Source organism: Leopardus geoffroyi, chromosome A1, assembly GCF_018350155.1.
Source record: "Leopardus geoffroyi isolate Oge1 chromosome A1, O.geoffroyi_Oge1_pat1.0, whole genome shotgun sequence".
In the NCBI taxonomy this organism is placed as follows: Eukaryota; Metazoa; Chordata; class Mammalia; order Carnivora; family Felidae; genus Leopardus; species Leopardus geoffroyi.
Window position 1 is genome coordinate 135,132,348 of NC_059326.1, and position 25,256 is coordinate 135,157,603.

The window sequence follows — 25,256 nt, forward strand, 5'->3', positions numbered from 1 at the left end:
TCTCATGTCATGATCTCACAGTTCATGAGTTTGAACCCTGCGTCGGGCTCTGTGCTGACACTTCAGAGCCTGGAGCCTGCTTCCTATTTTGTGTCTCCCTCTGTCTCTCTGCCCCTCTCCCGCTTGTACTCTGTCTCTTAAAAATAAATTAAAATGTTTAAAAAAATTTAATTTTGTTAGGGCGCCTGGGTGGCTCATTCGGTTCGGCGTCTGACTTCAGCTCAGGTCATGATCTCGTGGTCCGTGAGTTCTAGCCCCATGTCGAGCTCTGTGCTGAGAGCTCAGAGCCTGGAGCCTGCTTCGGATTCTGTGTCTCCCTCTCTCTCTGTGCCCCTCTCCCGCTCATGCTCTGTCTCTCTCTTAAAAATAAATACACATTAAAAAAATTAATTTTGTGAAGGGAGTCTTCTAAGCTAGCTGATCTTTTCTGGTGTCCTTCTTTGGGTATGATCTTCCCATACTGGTAATAGGATATTTGTTTAAGGTGAGAGCTCTTTAAAAATCTTCTCAAATACAAAAGCTTTTCTAAACCAAAGGATCTGCTGTCTGGCCAACGGTGATTTAAGATCTCGAAAGGGATACTTGTTTCAAAGTGTGACTCAAAGCCAATAAGCCTTTCTACGACTTGGCCATGGACACAAGAGGCATCCCCCAAAGGGTGGGGGAGATGAAGCCCCACGATCCAAAGTCACTTCTGATGCTAGCCAAAGAGAAAGAAAGCAAAGAAGCTCATTCCAACACGTGATGAGGATGGTGTTCGTGTAAACTCGTGTCTCCAATTCCGCAGCCCGCCAAAATGAGATGCCCCCAACCACAGACGTTCCTGTCTGTCACACCAGGCAGACGATGCTGGAATGGGACCTCCCCGCACTAGCAAGGCAATGTAGAAACAGAGAAGGAGGCATTATGGACCAAGATCCTTTATTTGGATTTAAGACAAACCCTCTAACGGCCAGCAATGGTTAGTCGGACACCAGCAGCAAAGGGGGTACCCACTCTTATTCTTGCCTGCAGACCACAGATTCCCATGCCTCCAACCTAATAGCCTCTTTTGAGCACAGCTCCCAAAATGTGCACTCCCAGGCCGACAGAAAACCAGACAGTGAATGCTCTCCCCAGATGCAAACCAAGCAAGCTCTCAGGACACAAAACAAGACACACGGGACACAACAGCCATCCCCGCGAGGGAAAGGACCTAAGAGCACTCCAACCAAGAGCCACAACATACAAAGAGCTAGTTTGTATAAGTGGTTTCTCCTGCTAATTTGAGTCTTGGCAAGAAAAGAAACGGAGCGACGCTGATTGCTCAACCAGACCCTGAGCACCAGTAGGGAAATTTACCCGTCTGCTGGGTCAGAGGTCCTCAGATCTCAGCAGCAGTCTCTGATCACCACTGAAACTGTCAGAGGAAAACTTTTCTTCTTCTAACTTGTGTCTAGTCGTTGGGGGCCTGCAAATTAACTGACAATAGATAATCAGGAGAAAAGACGAGGATAATCTGTGCACGCAGGTGGAAATGCTCAGTGATGAGAAATCCACCCAATAGCCGGAGATAAAAAGGTTCATGTAGCAAAATTTCACAAAGGGGTGGCAGTGGTGGTGCCCAGGGCTTTAATCGGAAGGCATGAAGGTTCTGCTGTGCCTTTTGGTGCTACTGGGAATGGGCAATCTGTCCCCATGGCAGCTGAATTTGCAGGAAACTCCCCGGGAGGGGGATTAACGGTAGTTGTATTTTCTGGAGGCTCTGCTGTAGCCAGATAACGGCAATTTAGATAAGATTTCTTTCTGCATCTGCTTTAGCTAAAATGTTTGGTCTTTGACATTATCTTTATAGCAACCCTGGGGGTCTGAGTGGGTGCCTGCAAGATTTAAGACTCATATCATTACAAGAACTTTAAAAAATGAAAACTTCCTGGGTCCTTCCTGAAGCAAGTTTTAAGACAGGCAGTATTTCTGTGATGGGCTTGAGAGCTTTGGGAAGGTTCACTGAGGCTCCTGGTGAGAGAGACTTTGCTGCCTCATACAAAGGCACCGTGGGGTCGTCAATACAGTCTCCACACAGGCTGAGATCATCCTGGGCCTCATTTCAACAATGTAAGTGTTGGCTCCTATGCCCACAGTGAGGGCTGGTATTTCACTTCCTTAAGTCCTCAAGATCCAAGCCCATTGCTTGTCTTCAAAAAACTATTGCGCAATATCTCAAGATTTAAGTAATACCAGTTTTTGAACTGTTTATATATATATATATATATATATATATATATATATATATATATATATATATTGGTTTTGCCTTTTACCCACCACAAGCAGGAAAAGTAGACTACTTATATTTTGGGGTCACAAATTGATCTTATAACCGCAAACACACACTTCCAAGGAAATACTGTTATCAGTGGAAATCTCTAGAAGAAAAGGTGAAGTTCAAAGTACTAATTTCAATATCCTCTATTACTTTGAATTCATGCTATTTGGCTGCCAGGAGAACATACTTCCTGTTTGTGAAAGCCGTGTTCACAACTTCAGCAACTGTGCAGTTATTAAGATAGCTAAGGAGGACATGTCCTCAAAAAACCATGGTCTCAAATTCATCAATTCAAACTGCTTGTACAGAACACGAAGTGTAGAAATTAAAGATAAATGAACCACCAGGTGATCTTTTTTTAGGAGACAGCAAGCCCCATAAAAGAAAGGCAGGTATATGTCTATAAGGTAGACTCTCAGGATGAAATTTCTTAAGGATAGGGACCATGGATTAGAGTTCACAAACTTGCAGGGACACCAGAAATCAATAGCAATGAAGGATAACAATGCAGACCTAATGGTTCAGAATTTAGGAAACTTCTTCATAGAACTGATTTAGATATTACTAATTAGTGGTACAAGTCCTGGCTCCTCAAAATATTATCAAAATAACTTATTGTTACTAGATAATGCCTTCTTGGGGGAGGGAGATCGCCCTGTACATTGTAGAATGTTTCACAGCAATCTTGACCTACACCCTGTAGCACCCCAGTCGTGACTATCAAAAATGTCTTGTTCCCTGGGAGGGAAAATCGGACCCCGTTGAGAGCCATTGCTTAACAGGTAACAGAGAACACTACTTTGACAGTCTTAGCAGGGGCTTAGAACGGGGAGGTCAAGGTTGAGAACATTTTCAGATTGTGAAGTCTGGTTCTTTCAATGGGTGTCTTTCAGTGAAGGGGTTGGGAGGTCTGGTTAGGGTTGGGTGAGGATGGTAATACAATCCTTAGGATTACTGAACCCAACAAGGTGAAGATTTTGAGGTGAGGGCTTTGAAAATGCTCAAACTGATGTAAAATTATCCTGTGATCTTTTCAATCAGTGGGTCTCTGGGGAAGTTCCTGGAATGAACAATAAAGTTATTCGTAACTATTACCTTCCTGGGCCATAGCTTTCTGGAACGCTAAACTTTGGCTGATGAGCACCCTAGAATAGTAAAGCCATGTCAGTGTAGACTGTATGGATTTAAATGGTTTGGGTCCTTGGTGGATTTTTTTTAAGTTTCCTATTTTTTCCTCCCTCAGGCTGCTACCTACTTTTTTGCCTACGATTACCGCATTCAGAAAGAGCCAATACGGAAGAGACCACAGAGGCAAAGGTGAAGTCCCTGCGAGGGCTTCACCCTGGTTTCACTACACTACTAGCTGTGTGACCTGGCTGAGCCACACCCTCGCTTGAAACCTCGGTTTCTCCATCAACATATTAAAGTTAATAATAGTATCGCTCCATCCGGTTGTGGCAGAGTTTGAATGAAATAATATATGTCTAGTGCTGTGAACTTAACATGCATCCAGTGGGTGTAAACCAACTATGCAAAACTGTGAAGAAATACCACAGCAGCTGTATACCTATGCGTGGACCATCATGCTTTGGGGTCCTCCCTCATCGTCTTTCCCATGAGTTCTAAGAAAAGCCTGAGTTTAAAAATCAGCTGACATGCTCTCTCTGCACCCTGGAAATATCAGAGAGTGAGAGTGGCTAAGTGTTCTAAATTCCTCTATCCGTATTCTTCACTGAGCATGCTCTTTGGTCACAGTGAAACTGTGTGGGGTGACCTAGGCTATAGTTTAGTAATGTCACTGCTATGAAAGTTGATGAACTTGAGGAAGGTTCAAAGCTACTTTTCTGAAACTCATCCGCTAGAATATTCATCTGATCTATTCCCCATGGTATGTTTTATTCACTTATTTTTTTTTTTACTTTTATTTTTTTTTTTCTCCACGGTATGTTTTAAAGACAACACCTTGCTTTAATAGCGATGACCTTGAATCTAGGACACTGTAGACTTCTACTCTTTGTTCTCTCTTAATTCTGAAACAGGTCATATGCTACAAGTGGGAGACTCACTTGTACTGTGCCATGTGCAGACTGAGGCACTTCATATAATTTTCTCATTCAATTCTCACTCTGTAAGATAAATACCATGATAGGAAATCTGATACTCATAGAGTCAAAGTAACTTGCTGAGGAGAACCCACTGATACATGGATGGAGGCAGGATTTAAGCCTATGTCTACTGGGCTCCAAAGTTGGTAATTCCTGTGCTACAGCATGTACTACACCCTATACATCTCTTTCTCAAAACAACAAACCAAAAAACCCAAAGATATCAAACACATCCTCGTCATGGTTTTACAGAGCCTGGGTCCCCATACAGTATTTGACCAGATTTACCGTTTTCTGGAATGTTGGCAAGGAATGGACCATCTGGCAAAGTGCTAGATCTAAGCTGACCATTGGAGGACTGAAATAACTGAACACCAGCCTGAGGGAACCACAATGTCAGTCAAGTAGCATAATCTTAACAGAGGAATGACATAGATCCAGCCCATTGGTTGACAATTAATTGCTATCAATGGGACCGGGAGGGGGAAAAAGCCCTATATACCCTCCTATCCCCCAGTGCATTTTGAGGGCTATAAACATTTGGCAAAGAAATATTAAAATAGCAAAGATTATCAAGGCACCTGGATGGCTCATTCGGTTAAACACCCAACTCTTGATTTCAGCACAGGTCACCATCTCATGGTTTGTGGGTTTGAGCTCTGTGTCTGGCTCCATGCTGAGGGCATGGAACCTGCTTGGGATTCTCTCTCTGCCTGTCTCTGCCCCTCCCCTGCTTGTGTATGTGTGTGTGCACTCTCTCTCTCTCTCTCTCAAAATAAATAAATAAGCATTAAAAAAAGGTTATCAGCAAAATGATAATAAATTAGGGAATTTCACTAGATAACAATGTTATTGAGGAGTGACACTGGAACGAAATATCTTCAAGCAAAGTATCTTCAAGAGTAGTTTTTCTGGGGTAGTGCCTTTTTTTTTTCTGGCGATAGTGATGTTATTGTTTTCAGGAAAGGTGATTTAGTAAATGAGCAATTAATGCAACTCGAGTTTTAGATCTCCAAAAGTTGTGTTTTTTTTAAGCATGAATCAGAATTTTTTATCCTAACTCAGCTCTGCCAATTTTATCTGTGTGATTCTGTGCAAGTAACCTAATCTCTCTGGGCCTCAATTCTCTCCTCTATAAGAAAGAAGGTTTGGATATATGATGTGGAGCAGGACCTTTCCTGATCTTGAGTCAAACTGATTCAAAAAGTAGATGTTATTAACGGACTAGTGCCCTCTGCAGGCAACTTGTTCCGAATGTGAGAACCCATTAAAGGGGATGTTAGCAAAATTCTCGTGGTGTATTTAACGTTGTGGCTTAGTGTCCAACAATTGTATTTTGTTATCCAATAAACCACAGTTGTGAAGCAATTAAGTTTTCAGATTTTGTTTAGATCTCATTTCACAGATAAGGAACATGAGGACTATCATAGCTGGGAACTTTTCCAATCCCTTCAGAGTAAGGTTGGGGCTTGAATACAAGTCTCTTGATACTCTGTTCAATGGTGTCCAGTGGTGACCTTTCCAGTCTTTTACAGATGTCTTCAAAATGCTCTTTCCTCCCCTTGTCAGGTAGCACTGGAACTCAGCATTTTCTAAATATTCTATGTACTTACTACCTTTAAGAGTTGATGAACTCTGGATTTTTCCATTAGAGCAGGAAACGGCCGCTTCATCATTGCCTGGTAATTAAGTGAGCACCTTGTTGTAAAGTTGCTTTCTTGCAACTTTTCTTGCTACTGATGGGGAGGTCGTTTACTGACATTGCCAGCAGAAAATGTATGCATGCTCAATATCGGATTGATTCACTTTCAGTTCAAGGACTGCTAAAAATTTTAATCCTTCCTGCTGAGACCAATTCAGAAGTTGGGACACACTCTTCATTGCTAAGGTGGAGGACACAGAAAAAATGTCCTGGACAGCTTTCAGTAAAAATCTGAGTCTGTGTAAGCCTGCTTTAAATATTTTTAAAATTAACTCACATTTCAGTTTTTACTATTTCACAAGCGATGTTTGTGCCTTATAAAAAGTTATAAATCCAGATAAAGAAAAATAAGAAAATTACAGCACCATATTCTTACCACCCACCGATTACCACTGTTAACACACCTGTGCATATATCCTGAAAGCTGTTTCTGTGCTTTGATGGGGTTCAGGGATATTGAGCCAGAATGTACCATTTTGGCACGCGGCTTATTTGAACTAAAGGCATTCAAGACCTAACACACTCAAGAAGAGCTTTTTAGGGCCGCCTCAGTGGCTCAGTCAATTGGGCGCCAAGTCCTGATTTCGGTTCAGGTCATGATCCCAGGGTCATGGGATTAAGCCTCTCGCTGGGCTCTGCAATGGGCATGGAACCTGCTTAAGTTTCTCTCTCCCTCTCCCTCTGCCTTTCCCCTGTGTGCACATCCTCTCTCTCTCTCTCTCTCTCTCTCTCTCTCTAAGAAAAGAAAAGAAAAGAAAGCGTTTTACCTCTCTCTTAACTCCATAAAAAATTTTAGATAGGGAGCCTGTACCAGGGAAAGCACTATTACCAGAGATAACTTTTTACGTCAGAAACACTTCTCTGCATGGCATGGCAAACACCTGATTGCCAAACATACGCTTTTCCAATCTTCCTATGAATCATTTCCCTTCCTTGTGAAGCCCCCAAACCCTACACCCTTCTCTTTAGCTCATGATGGCATACAAACCTTGATTTGCCACCTTCGACCATCTCATGTCTGTGTGAAGCTCCTGTACATACAAAATTAAACGTGTTTTTCTCCTATGAATCTGTCTTATGCTGATTTAATTACTAGGCCAGCCAAAGAATCTAGAATCTACACACATACAAATATACGTACACATATTTTTACGGAAAGGTGATCACATGCTGTCTGTAACCTGCTTTCTTTAAAGATATCAATCTTTCCTTGCCAATACATCTTCCTCTGATCTAAAGTTCAGTCTGTATTCAAATTTCCCCTGCTTATCCACAAAAAGTCACTTTACAGTTGACTTCTCCAAACTGAACTCCAACTTGGGACCTTGCATTGTACCTAGTCATTATGTCCCTTAAAAATCTTTAATCTAGTGTGATTCCTTCCCTCTCTTTATTATTATTTATTTTTTTCATTAAACTTTGTTGAAGAGAAGAGGGCAAGATGAGATTTTGTGTGTTTTTCTTTCCTTTTCTCTTTCAGATTTTATTCTTTACATACATCAGACTTTTAGGAAATCACTCCATTCGGTCTTATCTTCCCCTGCAAAAGATACTGCTTTAATGGCATAATGGATGGTCAACTGTTTCAATCTGAAGTTTTTAGCCTAAAATGAAATCTGGAAGCCTGATCAAACGTCTCTATTTTTCTTTCATTTCTCCCTCTTCTCCCATTCCCCCACCCTCAGAACAGAGGAAATCAACCAAAACGATGTCAGGCCCTGTGATAAGCTATAGTTATAAACAAAAAAGGCCTGGCCTTTATTCTCAAGGGGCATAGAGTCTAGTGGGGGCGTCAGACAGTATGTGAATCATTAACATTAAATGCTTTATTAAATGATGACAAATACAAAGGCTAAGAAGGCAAAGTATAGAATATGAGGCGTTGGGGCATGAGAGATGGCTCAGGGAAGAAAGTGGCCGGGTTTAATAGGGAAGCCTTCTCCCGAGGAGTAACATTTAAATTGTAGTTAGTTAAGGAGAGTTCGGGGGGAAGACTGTTCCAGGTGCTGGGAACAGCATTTGCAGCAGTGCTGAGATTTAGGAGTCATGACCAGCCTCACTGGGATAAGGGGAATCAGAGGGAAAACAGAATGAGATGGAGTTGGAAAGCTAGGCAGAGGCTAGCCCATTCAGAGGCCAAAGGCCACATGAATGACTTTTAGACTTAATTATATGGGCAAGAGGGAGCATTGAAGAGCTCTCGATAGGGAAGACACCTAGTCAGATTTAGTGTTTTACGGAGATCACCTTGATCGTTGCGAGGGCAGTATACTGAAGAGACAGTTAGAATGCCACTGTGATTGTCCAGCTGAGATAACGCTTTGGCCTAGAATGACGGGTGGAATTGATTGCCGGCGAGTGACTTCTCAGATATTTAGCTAATCCGAAACTGGAGTAAAAAAGACTTGAGGACTGACTGGATGGGGAGAGGCGAGGGAGGGGTGTGGGAAGAGGAGGAACCAAAGGCAATAATAAGTCTGTTTCTGTACAGCGATCGCAGCCCAGTTCAAACTAGCTTAAGCCTGAAAGGAAACGGATTGATTCAAGTCTGGGTAAAGTCCTAGAAGTAGATCAGATGCTTCAGACCTGGCTGGATCCAGGAGTTCAGTTGATGTTTTTAGGAGCAGGTCCCTTTCGGATCATATACCTGCTGCCTTGGCTTTACTCTTTTCCTCATGGTAGCAAGACAGCCCCTGGGAGCTCCAGATCTACAGCCTCATAGGGTAGCAACTCCAGCAGAAGAGAACTTCTCGGTATTTTCAGGAAGTATCATACCACTGAGCCTAATTGGCTAGTCTCTGGTAAAGCAAACACTCTTGGAGCTAAAAAAAAAAAATTAAAATTAAAAAAAAAAGGCAGAAGCTATTCCATCTGGAGCAAATAGATGTAGGATGGTGGAGGACGTCTGAGCAGCTATCACCAGCACAGGAGGCAATGGATGCTAGGCAGACAAGAAGAGTGCTTACGACAGGTAACAACAACTAGGGCTTTCACAGGCACAACTGACTGGATGGTGGGGTCATGTGCTACAGGAAGAATAAAGTGCTGAGAGGAAAGGTCACAAGTTCAAGTTTGCACATGTTCCTCTTGAGGCCTATGAAACTCATACATGCAGATGTCAAGTAGGCAGATGGGTACATGGGTCTGAAGCTTAGTAGAAAGTTCTTGGCAACGGTTCAGTTTGGGGACTTATCAGTGCACAGGATATGGATAAGATCATCTGAGAAGTGTGTCAAGTAAAAAAAAAAAATTTAACAGATGAGTAGAAGAAGAGAGAGAATCTTCAGAAGAGAACAAAAGCTCTGGTCAGCCAGTTAAAAGGAAACCCGGTGGGAATGGTGTTGGAAAAGTTTGGAATGTTTCCCCAAAGATGAGTATAGAATGTGTAACTCTGTGTTATACCTCTGAGAGATAAAACAAAACGGCATGGTGTCCATTGAACCTAAGAACCTGGAGATCACTGGTGAGCTTAGTCAGTGGAACAGGTTTGGATAGAGGGATGGGGAAGGAAGCTGGATTTGATAAAACCTCGAAGAGTGAAAAGGAATTTAAAAAGGTGGTAAAGAGGACAAGTTTACTATGAATAGGTGGAGACTGACAAAATAATGGACAGCATATGAGATGGGGGTGTCTAAGGAAGGTTCTCTGTTTTGTCCTTTTTTTTTTTTTTTTTTGACAGACATCAACTTTTTGAGGAGGAACATTGGAAATAAACACACTAACAGACAAAAAAATGGCATCCAGAGCACAGTGCATGGAAAGATCTTAGAATAGAGAAGGAGCACATAATTCAAGAACACGTATAGATCTCATGGCCAGAAGACAAAGTTGTGGCCATCTGATGGCTTCTGTTGTCTCTATGAAGTAAGAAGTCGCCTCCTTCTAGGGAGGAAGGGATCTGAGGTTTGAAAGGAGTAAACTTGAAACAGGGTACAGAAAAACACACTGGAGATCAAGCAAGATCTGACCAGTGGCCCAGCAAAAGCTGACTTTGGCATTAATCTGACCAGTTGGTGATTTCCTACAGCAGCTCCCCATAGTCTGAGTGCTGAACCTGAGGAGATGGACAGCCGGTCAGCAATGTGATTGAAGAGCACAGTAAAAAGGAGTTGATGGTACAGCAAAATCCTACCATAACATTACAGGGTCCAAAGATTCAGTTGCACACAAAGGAGAGCCCGGCTATGCCTAGGTTAGTGAAATGACAATGGGGGATGATGCATGGAGGATGTCTACTGAGCTCATGCTACTATAGGACGTGTTCTCATAGGCTTTTACTGAGTATACAGGAGAACGACTGAAAGTCTGTACCATGGAATCCATGTTGGGTAGGGAGGCAGGGGAGAAGAGAGCACCGAAAACAGGAGGCTGACAAGAGGAGGACCCAAAAGCAGAACAACAGCTTTGGAAAACCGAGAGAGCTGGCCATCAACAATACAGAGTGAGCCTTGGGAAAGAGAGAAAGTCTCCCGACCTGAGGCACACTGACCCGGGAGTTGGCAGGTGTCAGCTCCACCACTTATTCACCCTGTGGCTTTGCCTCTTCTTAAGATTCCTGATTTAAAAATTGGGCATAATGTTATCTTTTCTGCTCACCTCGCTGCGCTGTTGTCAACAACCGGATGAAGTGCTATAAAAGTGCGAGCCATGTTAGAAAACAAACTCACATGTCTCCTTTTTTCCACTGTGACAGAGAGAGCCTATGTGGAACAAGAGGTGGTTACCCAAGAACTCACCACTGAATAGTGCTGGGCTCACAAGTGCACTGTGCTTGGGTTTGGGGAGGAAAAACAAACTTCGCATACTCTGCCCACAGCTGTTGCTATTTACTAAAAAGCTGTTCTTCGGCAATGCTGTGGTTCTATTTTAATTTTTCGATTGTTTGTTTTCACACCATAACAATCTAACCTTCCTGGATCATTCAGACAGACTAAAACATGAGATCAGGGCACGCAGCTGGAGTACTGATGCGTCCCAGTGATACTGTTGAGGTTACTGAGTCTCTTCCTGATGCAGCCACTGTATTTTTAACCCTTTACTCCTATTCTCTGTTTGTTCTCTTTTCCCTATGAATCTCCTACTCTGGGAAAAACAAAAAACAAAACCCTTTGTTTCCTATGATGGTCTCTGTTTCAATAAATGGCACCACTACTCACCCAGTTGTTCAAGCCAAAAACTTGGGATTCATTCTTGCTTCCTGCCTTTCCCTGATATTCATTCCACTGGCAGGTCTGGTTGCCATGACAAATCCACCCTTCGTGGTCTTTACCATCATAGCCAAAGTCCAGCGACCATCATCTCTCACAGGGACAACTGCAGCAATGCTTACTTGTCTCCATGTTTGCCTGCCTATAATCTATTTTCCCACAATCTATTCTCTAAAGCCCTCTTTTTCAAACCATATGTTGTATATCACCTAGAATAAGATCTGCCCCACCCTCCACTCCCACTTCATTCAAGCTACCCTAGCCTTCCTGTGAGTCCTTGAACTTGCCAAGCTTGTTTTAGCCTTAGGTCCTTTGCCACAGCTGTTCTCTTGCCTTGGAATGTTGTTCTTCCTGATCTTCAAATGGCTGATTCTCTCTTGTTATTCAAATCGCAGACTGCCCGGCCTCCTCAGAGACTCCTTCCCTGACCATTCAGCCAAAAACGGAATGAATGATTTCCTCTGTCCCACAGAAACATATACTTCCTTTTCCCTGTCCTTTCTTGTCTACCCTTCTTTTCCTTTTCACCCTTAAAAAGTTCTCTTTAACCCACTTTTTTTAAGTTGACTTTGGTTTATATTAAACATTACTCAGAATTCCCCATGCAACACTTGTATGGCTTAATTACTGGTGCAAACATTGCCTTGGGGGCCAAACTTATTCCTCCCTTCCTCCTTCTTTCTTTCCATTCCTCCTCCTGTCTTTCCCTCCCTTTCTCCTTCCTTCTCTCTCTTCCTCCCTTCCATTACATAAATACCCATAGGCTGCCATGATACATCAGAGACACATAGCTATACATAAAGGCAATTATGGCGTAAAGAAAGGAGTACTTGAAGTCCAAAGACTCATCGAGAAATTCTATGTTCCTCTTATTTATTTCTCAGTCTCAGTTTTCTTCTGTTTGAAGTGGCAATAAAAATCACTATTTCACAGTTTGTTGTTGAGGGAGATGCTAAGTGTATCAGTTATCTACTGCCACAATCATGCTGTGTAACAAACCACCTCAAGGCCCACTGGCTTAAAAAAGGCATTGATTATTTCTCATTCTCCTTTAGGTCCAGGTGGGTAGCTTTGCTGATCTAGTAGCTAGCTGATCTAGCAAAGATCAGCTTTGCTGATCTAATATATGCTTGTGCATATATTTGCAACCAGCTGTCCATTCAGCTGGGCCTCGCTGGCCTATGATGGCCTTGGGTTGAGGTAACTCATCTCTGTTTCCTATGGTATCTTGTCTCCCAGGCTAATTTAGCCTTGTGTTTTTGGTGGTGGCAGAGCTCCAAGAGAGAAATCAGAAACCACATTTCAAGTCTTGGCTTGCATAAAGTTTGCTGGTATCCCATTGTCCAAACAAGTCACATGGCCAAGACCACTGCCAAAGAGCATGAATATAGAGAATTATAAAAACCCATTGTTAATGCAATCAACTCACCACCATGAGAATGAGTCATGATGACATATAGCCTCCTCCTCTGGGAAGCCTCTCCTGATTTCTCTCAGCACTCTTTAATATGCTTCCATCATAAATATTATTCATGAATATTTACTGAATCCCTAACATTCTCTGGACTCGTATGTGCTGTGGTGCGACACACACAGCAGTAAAAGTGACAAAGTCCACTGCACTGCAGTGGTAGGGGACAGAGGGAATAAGTAAATGCAGGAAAGGATACATAATTCCACATACTGATACATGCTTTAAAAATATTGCTTTGTAGCTTTTTAAAGCATGTCAATCTCACCCTCCATGCCGGGATCTCCCTAGAGCAGGCACCTAGTATTTTCATTGTATCTCAGTCCTTAGCACAGTGTCTGGCCCATAGGTGCTCAATAAACAAGAAAGCACAAGTGGATAAAAGAACCCTGCAGAAGGCATGGTAATGAGAACAGGGAAGGCAAGAACTTGGCCATGGCAGTGGCTATTCACTCTTAATCTCTCATTCTTTTCAATGCGTCTATACTCCCACAGGACGACACAGGGACTGCCCCGACCATCCTGACACAGACGTCTATCACCCAGCAATGACTCTGACCAATGGCCCTGACGGCATTTGTCCAGTTTTGCTTCTCTTCCAATCCCAAGAAATGTGTGCACTCCACGTCTCAGCACTTGCATATCTCAACACAGAGCGTGGTGGTGATGAAGTCAGTGAGGACAGGGGATGTGTGGACCTGGGGGCTTGCCTCTTCCATCGGGAATTGTGAAAAGGGAAATTAATCATTTTGAGCAGAAAGTTTCCACATTACCCTGCCTCTCTTGGTGTGAACGAGAAATAGACATGGGCTCTAATTTACATGTTTTGCCATCAGTCGTTAGAGTTCTTTTTTCACCTGGCTTGGTTCTAGACCCTCTATTTAAATGTTATTCAGAGCCTCTTTCCAAAGACTAATATGCCTACTTGAAGACACTAGTTGGTTTCAAAAGCATTGATGTAGCTACTTGTCAGGTTTTTTAAGTACTCAGCCACTGAACCTCCTTCCTCCATATGGGACGTCCTTACAGCACAAGTCTCGGTAGAAGGCACCCCTTCTAGAAACTGAAAAGGCCATATTCTAGCTTTCCTTCTGCTCACTGGCAGGGGTGGTATGTGCGTGTGACCAAGCCCAGTCAATCAGATGCTCCTGCTTGGGGCAGTGGCCCATTGTTCCCTCATTTACCAAGGTAGCAGGGATAAGTAATATCACCACTGGGAAATAGTATCCTATAACTCACATCCAGTAGAGCTCTCTGTTATGAGTTGAATTGTGTTCCTACAAATTCTTTTTTTTTTTTTCAGTGTTTAATGTTTTTATTTATTTTTGAGACAGAGAGAGAAAGAGCATGAGCAGGAGAGGAGCAGAGAGAGAGGGAGACACAGAATCTGAAGCAGGCTCCAGGCTCTGAGCTGTCAGCACAGAGCCTGACATGGGGCTCGACTCCTGACATGGGGCACGGACTGTGAGATCATGACCTGAGCCGAAGTCGGACGCTCAACCGACTGAGCCACCCAGGTGCCCCAATTCCTACAAATTTTTATGTTGAAGACTTAACCCCAAATACCTCAGAATGTGGCCTTGTTTAGAGATAGGATCTTTACAGAGGTAATCAAGTTACAGTGAAGTCATTAGGGTGGGCACTAGTCCAACGTGACTGTTGTCCTTATAAAAAGGAGAAATTTGAGCACAGAGACATGCATAGAAGGTAAGACAATATGAAGAGACATACAGAGGGACTGCCATGTGAATATGAAGGTGGCCATCTATAAGCCAAAGAAAGGGGCCTAGAACAGACCCTTCCCTCACAGCCCTTGGAAGGATCCAACACTTTGAGGGCCTTCTAGCCTCCAGAACCGTGAAACAATAAAATTCTGTTGTTTAAGCTACTCGGTCTGCGGTACTTGGTTATGCCAGCCTTAGAAAATGAATATACCATTCTCACCAGAAAATTCCTATAGCACGGTTTTGGGTATAGCTCTACTCTCCTCAGATTTCTGGTTCTCCATTTTAAAGGCTTGTCTGAAGCAATTAAATATCTCTTCAAGAAATTATTATCTTGTTATGTTTATTTTTGAGAGAGAGAGAGAATGGGGGAGAGAAATATGGGGACAGAGGATGTGAAGTGGGCTCTGTGCTGACAATGCAGAGCCCAACGCGGGCTTAAATTCACGAACCTTAAGATCATGACCTGAGCCGAAGTCAGGTGCTCAACTGACTGAGCCACCCATGTGCCCCAAGAATTTTTTGGAAGTTAATCAAAGCTTATTGTTTCCAACTAAGAAACCCAACTAATACAAATACCGTGTTCTAACAAGTTTTCCCTCTATGGGTAATTCCGGGTTTTCTTCCTCCTCTGACATTGAAATGGCTCCTACTTCTGAGCTCTGTGCTCCAACCAAAGTTTTATAGGATTGGCATATCTGCCCTTCCTCTGTGGTTGGTGGGCTTCTAACTAATCTAGTCCCATTCCTCCCTGCCTTCAGATACAAATGCAGTTTTCTTATATGCCTCCCCTCAAAGTTGGCCGATCTGCTGACCTTCTTCACTTAAAATAACCAGGATCAGATGGCTGAAGTTATACTAGAGAGGGAGATGTGCCTCCTGACATACAGTATACTGTGTAAATATCAAGAGGCTACTCCCCAGTCCTAGCACCTCAGAGGTGTTGACATTACATGGGACGTTCCAATTTTAGTCCTGCTCTAGAATGTGTTATAAGTAAGCTACTCTGTTGTCTTTACCTCGGACTTAGTCACATTAAAACTGGAACTTGAACTCTTGGCTTGTTAATACATTTTGATACAATATACTGATTAAATCTACAGCAATCGTGTTCCACTACTTACAAATATATGACACTGAGGCTATGAAACCAGCGGTGGGGTGAAACCATCTTATCTGAACATAGGTTTGCACAGGCTCAAAAGGCTGGTGAGTTAAAAATTTATTTTGTTGGTTGCTCTGATATTTCACAATTCAGGAGATAAAGGGGGAAAAAACAAAAGAGGAGTGGAAAATACTAAGCCTGAGCCCTCTGTGTCAAGTTCAAGGCAGAGAAGAGGGAAAGAGAAAAAGGCTGACAGAGTAAGGTGCCAGATAGTTTTTGCCCCTATTTCTACTTCCCACAAAAGAATAGGGAATTCACTTTTGTGAGGAAAGAAACATGTGCTGGAAACAACGCTGACTACCTCACAAATACTATCCCGTTTAGTTTTTGCAACAGCCCTCCCAAATCACTCCTATCATTGTCATTCCCATTTTATAGATGAACAAATATGTTTTCGCAGGTAGTTGGCCAAGTCAGGATCATATATTACTCCAAACGATGTTCTTCCCACTACACAGGGCAAAGAAGAACTCATTTTCAGCATCCCCCAAGAAACCCAGGAAGTAACAGAGTTCCGTTTGCTCCGAGTAGCTATAATTAAATAGGACAGGAAAGTGAAGCTGCTCCTCAACAAAGCCGGAAGGTATTATCACCTCTCATTGCTCTCTTCTTTCAACTCATCTCTGACAACATGAGTAGAGCGGCCATCTTCTGGGGGCATGCCTGTTCAACATCTAGGATTTGATTTGTTTTGTCCATTTTGAGTATTCAGGAACTTTGTTTCTTTTCTACTCTCCTTCTCTCTGGCTGCTTCTTTTACAGTTTATATAGTTGGGAGTATTTGGTGTATATTCTATAACCATTGATGGCTGTGGCCCCTGTTCTCTCTGGAGGAAAACATACCATGGATGACATATAAGGCAAATGGTTCTTTTCTTTCTTTCTCCTTTGTTCTCTCCCATTAACAATGATCTGGGTGAGTGATCTCCAGCAAAACACTTAACCTCTTGAAACCTGATCATTTTATTTATAGGGATAATGGTACCTTATGTATCTGATGGCAGAAGTGTGACCCAAAGCATGTCTTAAATCTCTATTCCTTTCACAAGAACTATTAGTCAAAACAAACGTACTCTCTTTCTTATGGTATGACTAATTAATTATCATTCCAATTACATGCCATAAATGAGACATATTCTAGTGAGTGTTCTTCTGAATAGCAGTGATGACTGGTAAACAAAACCAGTCGTGGGGGAGTGGGGATCAAGCATCCCTGAATGTAGTCCCCCAAAGCCGTATTTAAAAATTAGTTTTTCAAATCGTTTTATTTTCCAAATTACATAGGGAAAATGTTTTGCTTATAGCACCGCTAACCCCGGGGCACAAAGCACACATGGACCCAGAAGGGAAGGGCAGAGTAACTTGGGAGTGGAGTCTGACCTGCTCTCATTCAGTTTTTAATCAAACACCTCCACATTGGAAATTCCAAAAATATCATGGGAAACTCTTTACAAAATTTTCATGGTTGAGATACTTGAACTTACTGTTGAATACAAAAAGACAGAAGTTACACTTGGCCTCTCTCTTGCCAGAGCACAGTAATGGCCTTTCCACTGGGGGCATTTATTTGGAGTATGAATTTGAGGCTGGGAATTCAGGATGGTCTCTGACGGGGGTGAGAAGGAGCCCCGTCTTCGTGAATGCTGTGTTACCTTAGTGTGTACTTCCTTTCTTTGCATGGAAGAAAGGAGGCAGAGCCAAATGATGAATGAAGACTGCCTTATGTAGCAAGGGGAATAACCTACTGTTTTGATTGGAGTTCTTTTTTAGACTTTTAATTTGGGGGGGGGAGAAATTAGAGGGGCTCTAGAACTTACATGGAGATGCATTTAAGCCTCCCATAATGCCAGGTTTCCTAGTGAGAATGTATTATTCTCTTTTTAAAGAAGATTGTGGTAGCAAGTATTACCAATAACGACCACAATAATAATATTTAACATGATTAGGCATTTATTATGTTTCAGGAATCTCTAAATGCTTTATGTGTGCTAACTCATATAATTCTCACAGTAACCATGTGAGTTATATGCAATTATTATCTACACCTAACAAAGGAGAAAACTACTTCACAGAGACTTTCCACACGGTCACACCATTAGTGGAGTCAGGATTTGAACCCAGGAAGTCTGGTTCTAAAACCTACACATTTTAACCACCACACCTCCACAGGATCTCCCCAGCACCATCCCTGACCTATGACTCTCAATGGCAGCTCTGAGGGTAATTCCTGCCAGGCTCACTGAAGTTGCCCTGAGCTATTGATTCCTCTCCTTGGACACAGTCCCATTGCAGGGACTCTCAGCGCACGCTCCCCTGGGGAAGTTTCTGTCACTGGAAGTATCTTCCATCACCACCTCTTGTCATGGCTGCTGCCAATGAATGGTGGTTTCGGGCGTCCACTCCTGCCAATACCATTTTTAGGGTCTTCTAGGTTCCTGCCGCTCCTATAGCAACATCCAGGTATCTTGGTGTTTATTAGCACCATCTCTAAATTGTAGTTTACTGAATCTGTAATGGCACACAGCTCTTTCAAGGAGCTTATTCAAGTAGTGTAGTATCTTAGAGATAGCATTAAGAAGCAAATCTACCTACCTCCTGATCTCCCTTTTGTTCTTTGAGGCACAGCACAGATCCACTTGGCTTCTAGCACCCAATAATTATACTTATATGTACCTGTGTATTATACTATTGAATTTACCAAGTTCTTTTAAAATTCATTATGTCATCTGATCTTCACCCTAACCCCGTGAGACTATTATGTACTCCATTTTATAGATGAGAAAAGTGAAGCTCGGAAAGCTTAAATGTCCATCCTAAGATTTTATACTGAAGTCAGAGCCAGGAGTAAATCTAATCTTAGATTGCTAATTTCACCACACTGTTACCAAGGGTACTATGAGTCTTTTAACTCTTTGACTTTATGGACAAAATGGTATCTTGTTGTCTTAATTTATACTACTTTGATTATACCTGAGGCTCTTTTGTAGTTCTTTCTTTCCTATTGTCCATGCCAATTTTTGCTTGTGGGGGTTTATCTTTTCTGAATTGACAAAAACAACTCTTGCTGTAAGGGAAGTGCTGATTCTTTATCTAGCACATATTTTGCAAATATGTTTTCCAGTTTGTCCTATGCCTTTAATGTTTTTTTTTTTTTTTTTTTTTTTTTAGTATATACAGAAACAGAAGATCTCTATGTTGTCAAATTTATGCACTAATTTCCTCATAGTTTCTGCCTTGGAAAAGGCTTCTCGATCTAAAATCATACATTTTTTCCTACCTCGATGGCAGTTTCACTTTTATATTTCATTTTTTTTAATTTTTTTTTAACGTTTATTTATTTTGGAGACAGAGAGAGAGCATGAACAGGGGAGGGTCAGAGAAAGAGGGAGACACAGAATCTGAAACAGGCTCCAGGCTCTGAGCTGTCAGCACAGAGCCCGATGCGGGGCTCGAACCCACGGACTGTGAGATCATGACCTGAGCCGAAGTCGGACGCTCAACCAACTGAGCCACCCAGGCGCCCCTATATTTCATTTTTAAATCCACTTGGGATGTACTTAAGTGTATAATGTGAGCTAAGGTTTCAACTGGAAGCATTTCATATAAGCAAAGTTATCCCAGCATTATTTATTAAATAATGTTTCCCCCCACTGATTTGATCATCTTCATATTTTAAGTACAATTTATATTTGGGTTTGATTCCAGGCTTTCTATTTACTTCCTCTGATATGTTAACCCTGATTCCAGTCCCGCCCTCTTAATGCCATGAGCACCCTAGGAGTACAGACTCTACCGTCTTGGGTACTAAGGGACTTGGCATCAGCACTAAGGCCTCGTCACTTGTTCCCCTCGAAGTAGAAAAGCCACGATTCCGGGCCCCAAGTCAGAATGCACAAACTACAAATAGAGGCTTCCTGCAATTATGTGTGTGTGCGTGCACGCATGCAGGCATGTGTGCTCGTGCGTGTATCTCAGGGCCAGTGCTCTGTATCCCGTGGTTCTCCAAATCAGAGAGCCATTTTCTACTTGTGACTTTGTTACTGAATACAGAATCTAGAATCTGAGGCTGACTTAGTGGCTGTTCCCACTCAGGGAACTCTTCCTTAGTCAGGAAAAGTTTTCCTCCATTTACTGTGAGGTTTTGTGGAGATTTTGCAACCTTCATTTTCTCTTAAGGTGTGCAGGTCATGAGGGATGTGGAAAAACATGAGAACTCCAGACCTACGCAACTGCACGTGTAGAAATTTAACATTAATCTGGGGAGTCGGAGACTGAATTTACTGTTCTTTTAAATCCCTGTGAAATATTCGTTTCTGAGCAATGTATGGTCTGTCAAGTCACTTAACCATACAAAATGAAAGAGAAAGGTTTCTTTTATCATAAAATGTTATATCTGGGGGCGCCTGGGTGGCTCAGTCAGTTAAGCGGTTAAGCATCTGACTTCGGCTCAAGTCATGATCTCACAGCTCGTGGGTTCAAGCCCTGCATCGGGCTCTGTGCTGACAGCTCAGAGCCTGGAGCCTGCTTCGGATTCTGTGTCTCCTTCTCTCTCTGCCCCTCCCCTGCTTGCACTCTCTCTCTCTCTCTCTCTCAAAAATAAATAAACATTCAAAAAAAACCCCAAAAACATTTAAAATGTTACATCTGAAGTGGACCCTGGACATCTTCTAGCCCAACCTCCTTGTTCTTACAGATATGGAAACTGAGGCCTAGAGAGCTTCTATGACCCCCTCAGGAGGTCAGAGCCAGGACTGAAAGATGTGTCAATGGACTCCACTCTGCCCCCACCCCTCTGCTCAATATATGGAAGTTAATTAACTCAAGCAATGCCATCTATCACAGTTGTATTGAAGTCCAAAACTCAAGCAAGGACCTAAGCCGATAGTTGAACTGTTTTTCTAAGTCATCAATTTAAGTACATCTTGGACTGAGAAAATACATACTCTATGTAGCTCTGAACAAATCCTTCCCCAACTCTTTCTTTTTCTTTCTGTTTTACCTCCTCCCTGCTTACTTCTTTCTTACTCCGCCTTCCCCCTTGCTCTGGAACCTCTCCTGCCTGCCAGAAATAAACTTCGCCTCACGGGCATCTCATTGAAACCCCATGGCACATTTGGCCTCAAGGGATGCTCCTCTCCTGGGTAGGAAGCCATCATTAGCAAGCTGCGACGGGGGCCCCAGAATTCAGGCAGGAATAAGGCCAAGTGACGTGGGTAAAAGTGAAACAGGACACGGACGTGCTTATGGACACAGATTTCCACCCATGTAACCCAGGACTTCAAATAAGCTGGATTCAAAGTCCTCTCCTGCCACACAGTCTAGTTACCTCTGAAAAGGAAGACGACGATGACTCCATTGGCTCAGGCAGAAAAGGGGACCAACGGGGCTTCTGTGCACAGCAGTGGATGAATGTGAATCCTGGGTTCATGCACCTTCTCATATTGGTCTTTGTGCCGTCTCCTTTCATTTTTGACAAGGTAACAAGTAAGTACCCAGAACTGGCTGATGAAAACAAGATCGCAGATACTAATCTACTTGTAACTCAGCCCCGCCCGCATGCAGTAACTACCACCCCACGTGCCGTGCTTTTCCTTGCCTTGAATTTCTTTTTATATGGTCTTACTGCATCTATATATTCATGAAAAGCCTTTTTTAAAATTTTAGTTATTTTTAACATTATAAAAATGGTATTCTATGATGTCTGAGCTTTTCTTCAAAATAATAAGGGAGGGGGAAGGGGCTAAGACATACAGAGGAAGCAAGATTGACTAAGAGGAAAGCTAAGTAGTAGGTACCTGGAGGAAATCACAGTATTCTTTCTGTTTCTATATGTTTAAAATTTCCCATACGAAAAACTGCTGAATATTTTATTGCTAAGAATCATCCGTGTTACTTTTTTTAATTTCTGATAGTTCCTAAGGTGAATAGTTCACAGTATATTTGAAACATTTTTGAACACAAGAAATGAAGCAAAAGGAGATTTTTGATTCACTAAAGAATCCAGAGTGACCGTATTTCCCTTCTTCCTCTAGACCACAGTTACATACCTGGATTTTCTTCATGCTTGCCCCCAGTTCTGCCCCCAGCCTACCTCCCCAGTATTCCATGAAGCGGTTCCAGTTCACAGTGAGCTCTCTGGGCACAACTCTGGCAATTCCTCTGGTCTCATTGTATCTGGTTTTTAGTCACCAAATCCTAGGCTTCCCAAGGTGTGGCTGTCCTGTTAGGTACCTCTTCCTTCCCTGGCCTCAGGCAGCAGAGGGACCGGAAGAGCCCGAAGGGAGGAAAAGAGGGTGTTACTTGTTTGTGATCAAATCTCCAGAGTTGCTTTTCCCCTTCTGCTGCTAACAACCCCACTCTCTAGGGCCTACGTGTGAGGGCCCCCTTTCCAGCTCAATGTGCAGTCTTTCATGTAAAGACCCCCTCAAGTCAAATCCAGAGAAAATGGAGTATATGTCTCTCTTTTGACTTGATCGGTGACTTTTCTGTCATTTTAGGCCTTGATCCACAAATAGAATGCCACTTTCTTAGTTTTTTTAAAATTTTTTTTAATGTTTATTCATTTTTGAGAGACAGAGCATGAGCAGGGGAGGAGCAGAGAGGGAGACACAGAATCTAAAGCAGGCTCCAGGCTCCGAGCCATCAGCACAGAGCCTGACGTGGGGCTTGAACCCACAAACTGTGAGATCATGACCCGAGCTGAAGTCGGACACTCAACCGACTGAGCCACCCAGGTGCCCCTAGAATGCCACTTCCAAATGTACTTCTAGGCTGCACTGAGATTAACTTGCTTAGAGACTGACCAATGCCCTTCTTTCCAGGGCACCAAGTTCGTTGCTCGTAACCCAAAAATGCTAACCATTGGTTCGGCATTGGTTGCCTATTATGTGCCAGGCACCGTGATAGGCTTTGTGTACATGATGACACCTCAGATGGAGGCTCTGCTCCAACGCCTCCCCATTCACTAGGAATGCAGCAAAGCACACAAACAAATGTAACAGAAGCACTTGCACTCAGGCCACAGTATGACTTCCGCGGGCTCTAATACATGTGCCTTCATTGGCCAACTTGCTGCAGAAAAATACCAAAAATTATATTTTTAATTTGTACATACTGCACAAAGATAAATGTATTAATATTTCATTAGAAACATTACTTCTAATTTTAAAAGAATTTAAAACATTTTTATGACTTCCTAAAAATATCATGGGGGTCCTAGCCTCTCCATGTCCTGTGCCTACTGAGAAGCACTGGCCCTGCCTACCATTTGTATTTTCTCCCCTATTTGGGGATAACTCAGCCCCACCTCTTTACTCCTTCCATCTCTTTCTGACAATAAGAATCCCCTTATGATGATAGGGGTGCCTGGGTGGCTCAGGTGGTTAAGCATCTGACTTGGGTTCAGGTCATGATCTCATGGTTTGGGAGTCTGAGCCCCACATTGGGCTCTAGGTTGAGAGCTCAGAGCCTGGAGCCTGCTTCAGATTCTGTGTCTCCCTCTCTCCGCCCCTCTCCCACTTGTGCTCTGTCTCTCTCTCAAAAATAAATAAACATTAAAAAAAATGTTTTTAAAGAGAAAAGAATCCGCTTATGATGATAAGTCTCCATTTGGTTTCCGTCCACTGAACCTGTATGTATCAACAAAGAATAGCAATGAAATCACATTTAAAAGAATGTATTTTTCATTTATCATGACAGCAGCCACAGATATGTCAAATAATAGTTAAAGTTTATTGAGTGTTTTTTTAACGTTTATTTTATTTTTAAGACAGAGAGAGACAGAGGGTGAGCGGGGGAGGGGCAGAGAGAGTGAGGGAGACACAGAATCCAAAGGAGGCTCCAGGCTCTGAGCTGTCAGCACAGAGCCCGACGTGGGGCTTGAAGTCACAATCCACGAGATCATGACCTGAGCCAAAGTCGGAGGCTTAACCGACTGAGCCACCCAGTCACCCCTAAAAAATGTATTGAGTCTCAACTGTGTGAGCCACACTAGTTCACATGTGTTAACTCACTTAAGATGATGACCCTATGGAGGAGAGGGGGTAGTACTGCCATTGCCCTTACTTTATAGATGAAGAGGCAGAAGCACTCAGAGGTTAAATAGCTCATTTGGGGCCACACAACTAGTGAAAGATACAGCCAGTATTTGAACTTGTCAGAGGCCAGAGCCTTAACCACTATGCTAGATGACCTAGGACACAATTGTGTGGCACATCTCTCACACAGGCTATTTTCTACACAATTGTGAATTTTCCACCCTCTATAAACCTACAGCCGGCCAGGAGCCCATCCGTAGCCCCAGGGTGGGGAACCTGCCCTTGGGGTGAAATTTCCAACTTTTTATAGCATTAAGCTGCCAAGGGGACTCCTTTAATACATGAAATATTCCTGTTTCAGGGACTGAATCAGGGAAACACAGTAGCCACGCTTTCCCTGTGTGCCCTCGAGCTCCTTCTTGTAGCTGAACATGAGCCAAATGAATGAGAAGCTGTGACGTTCCCACCCAGTCCTCCTTATCTCCTAAAATGACTAAAGAGATTTGAGGCCCCCCTGGACCCCTGCATTGTTCAATGGCTTTAGGACCAGGATTACAGCCAGCCGGCACCTCCTGGGTTGTGCCTTCACCAACAAGGCAGACTCACACAGAAAAAGAATTTAGGTTAAAAAAGATGGTACGTTAGATCCCAGGCCCACGAAGCCAGAACAATCCTCGTTTGCCAAGCAGAAATTTATGTAATCACAAGACTAAAGACACTTTTAATTTCCAAAATGTTATTGCAACCAGCACAATCATCCTGCCTAGGTAAGTGCCAAAATACTTTTTCCCTGAGTCCTCCTAAGTGCTTTGAGTTGACAGAAAATATCCTCTTGAAATTACACAGTTAACTCCAGAACCGTAGCTGTGCCACCAGAGAAAGAAAGACAGGAAGGAAGCATTTCAGCTGAGATGTACATCATGGGGGACGGGAAGAGATAACATCCTGACCCATATATACAGTTTCTGGCCCAGAAAATATTATCTGCTTAATGATAACTGTAGTATGCACTCAAAAGCAAGCATGGAAAATCATCATGTTTTTTTGCAGGGAGGGGCAAAGCCTGAGAGCTTGTGATTTTTTTTTTTCCACTCATATAGCTTGAAGCCAACAAACACGTTGTACTGGATAATATCATATATACTTACAGAGGGGAATAAATGAAAGCTGACTCAGAAGAGCCCGTTAGACTGCAGCATTTGGGTAACCAGTAATGAGCAGACAGATAAAAAATCATGTGACCACCTAATACAACATTGACTCTTTTCTTAAAAAGAACCAAAATATTATCTGTTGTTAAAAATAAGCCTCAATTCCATGGCCGTCTACCGTAAATCACTGCCTCCGTGTAAAGAAATCCTGATCGCTTAGTCAGATTTCCTGGAATGAGAGTCCAGGCAGAGGCAAATGCTTGGGTCAGGGCATGTGGATAGGTGACAGATGGTGGATTTTAGCCTTTCAACACATAACCGTAACCTTATGCACTGTCTGAGTTTATTTTCAATCCCATACACAAGGGCTTATTGTTTATAATAAGCTCT

At 42.8% G+C, this 25,256-nt stretch overlaps 1 long non-coding RNA gene across 2 annotated transcripts in view; it reads right to left on the reverse strand.

The window, feature by feature from the left end:
* The window catches only part of LOC123606617, a 113,207-nt gene extending 91,100 nt beyond the window's left edge, over positions 1-22,107 (reverse strand). Inside the window, exon 1 of one of the 2 annotated variants that reach the window (XR_006716390.1) lies at positions 21,006-22,107. This is a non-coding gene — a long non-coding RNA (uncharacterized LOC123606617). The remainder of the gene's footprint in view (positions 1-21,005) is intronic. The other variant, XR_006716388.1, reaches the window with a different exon arrangement.
* Between the last annotated feature and the right edge of the window lie 3,149 nt (positions 22,108-25,256).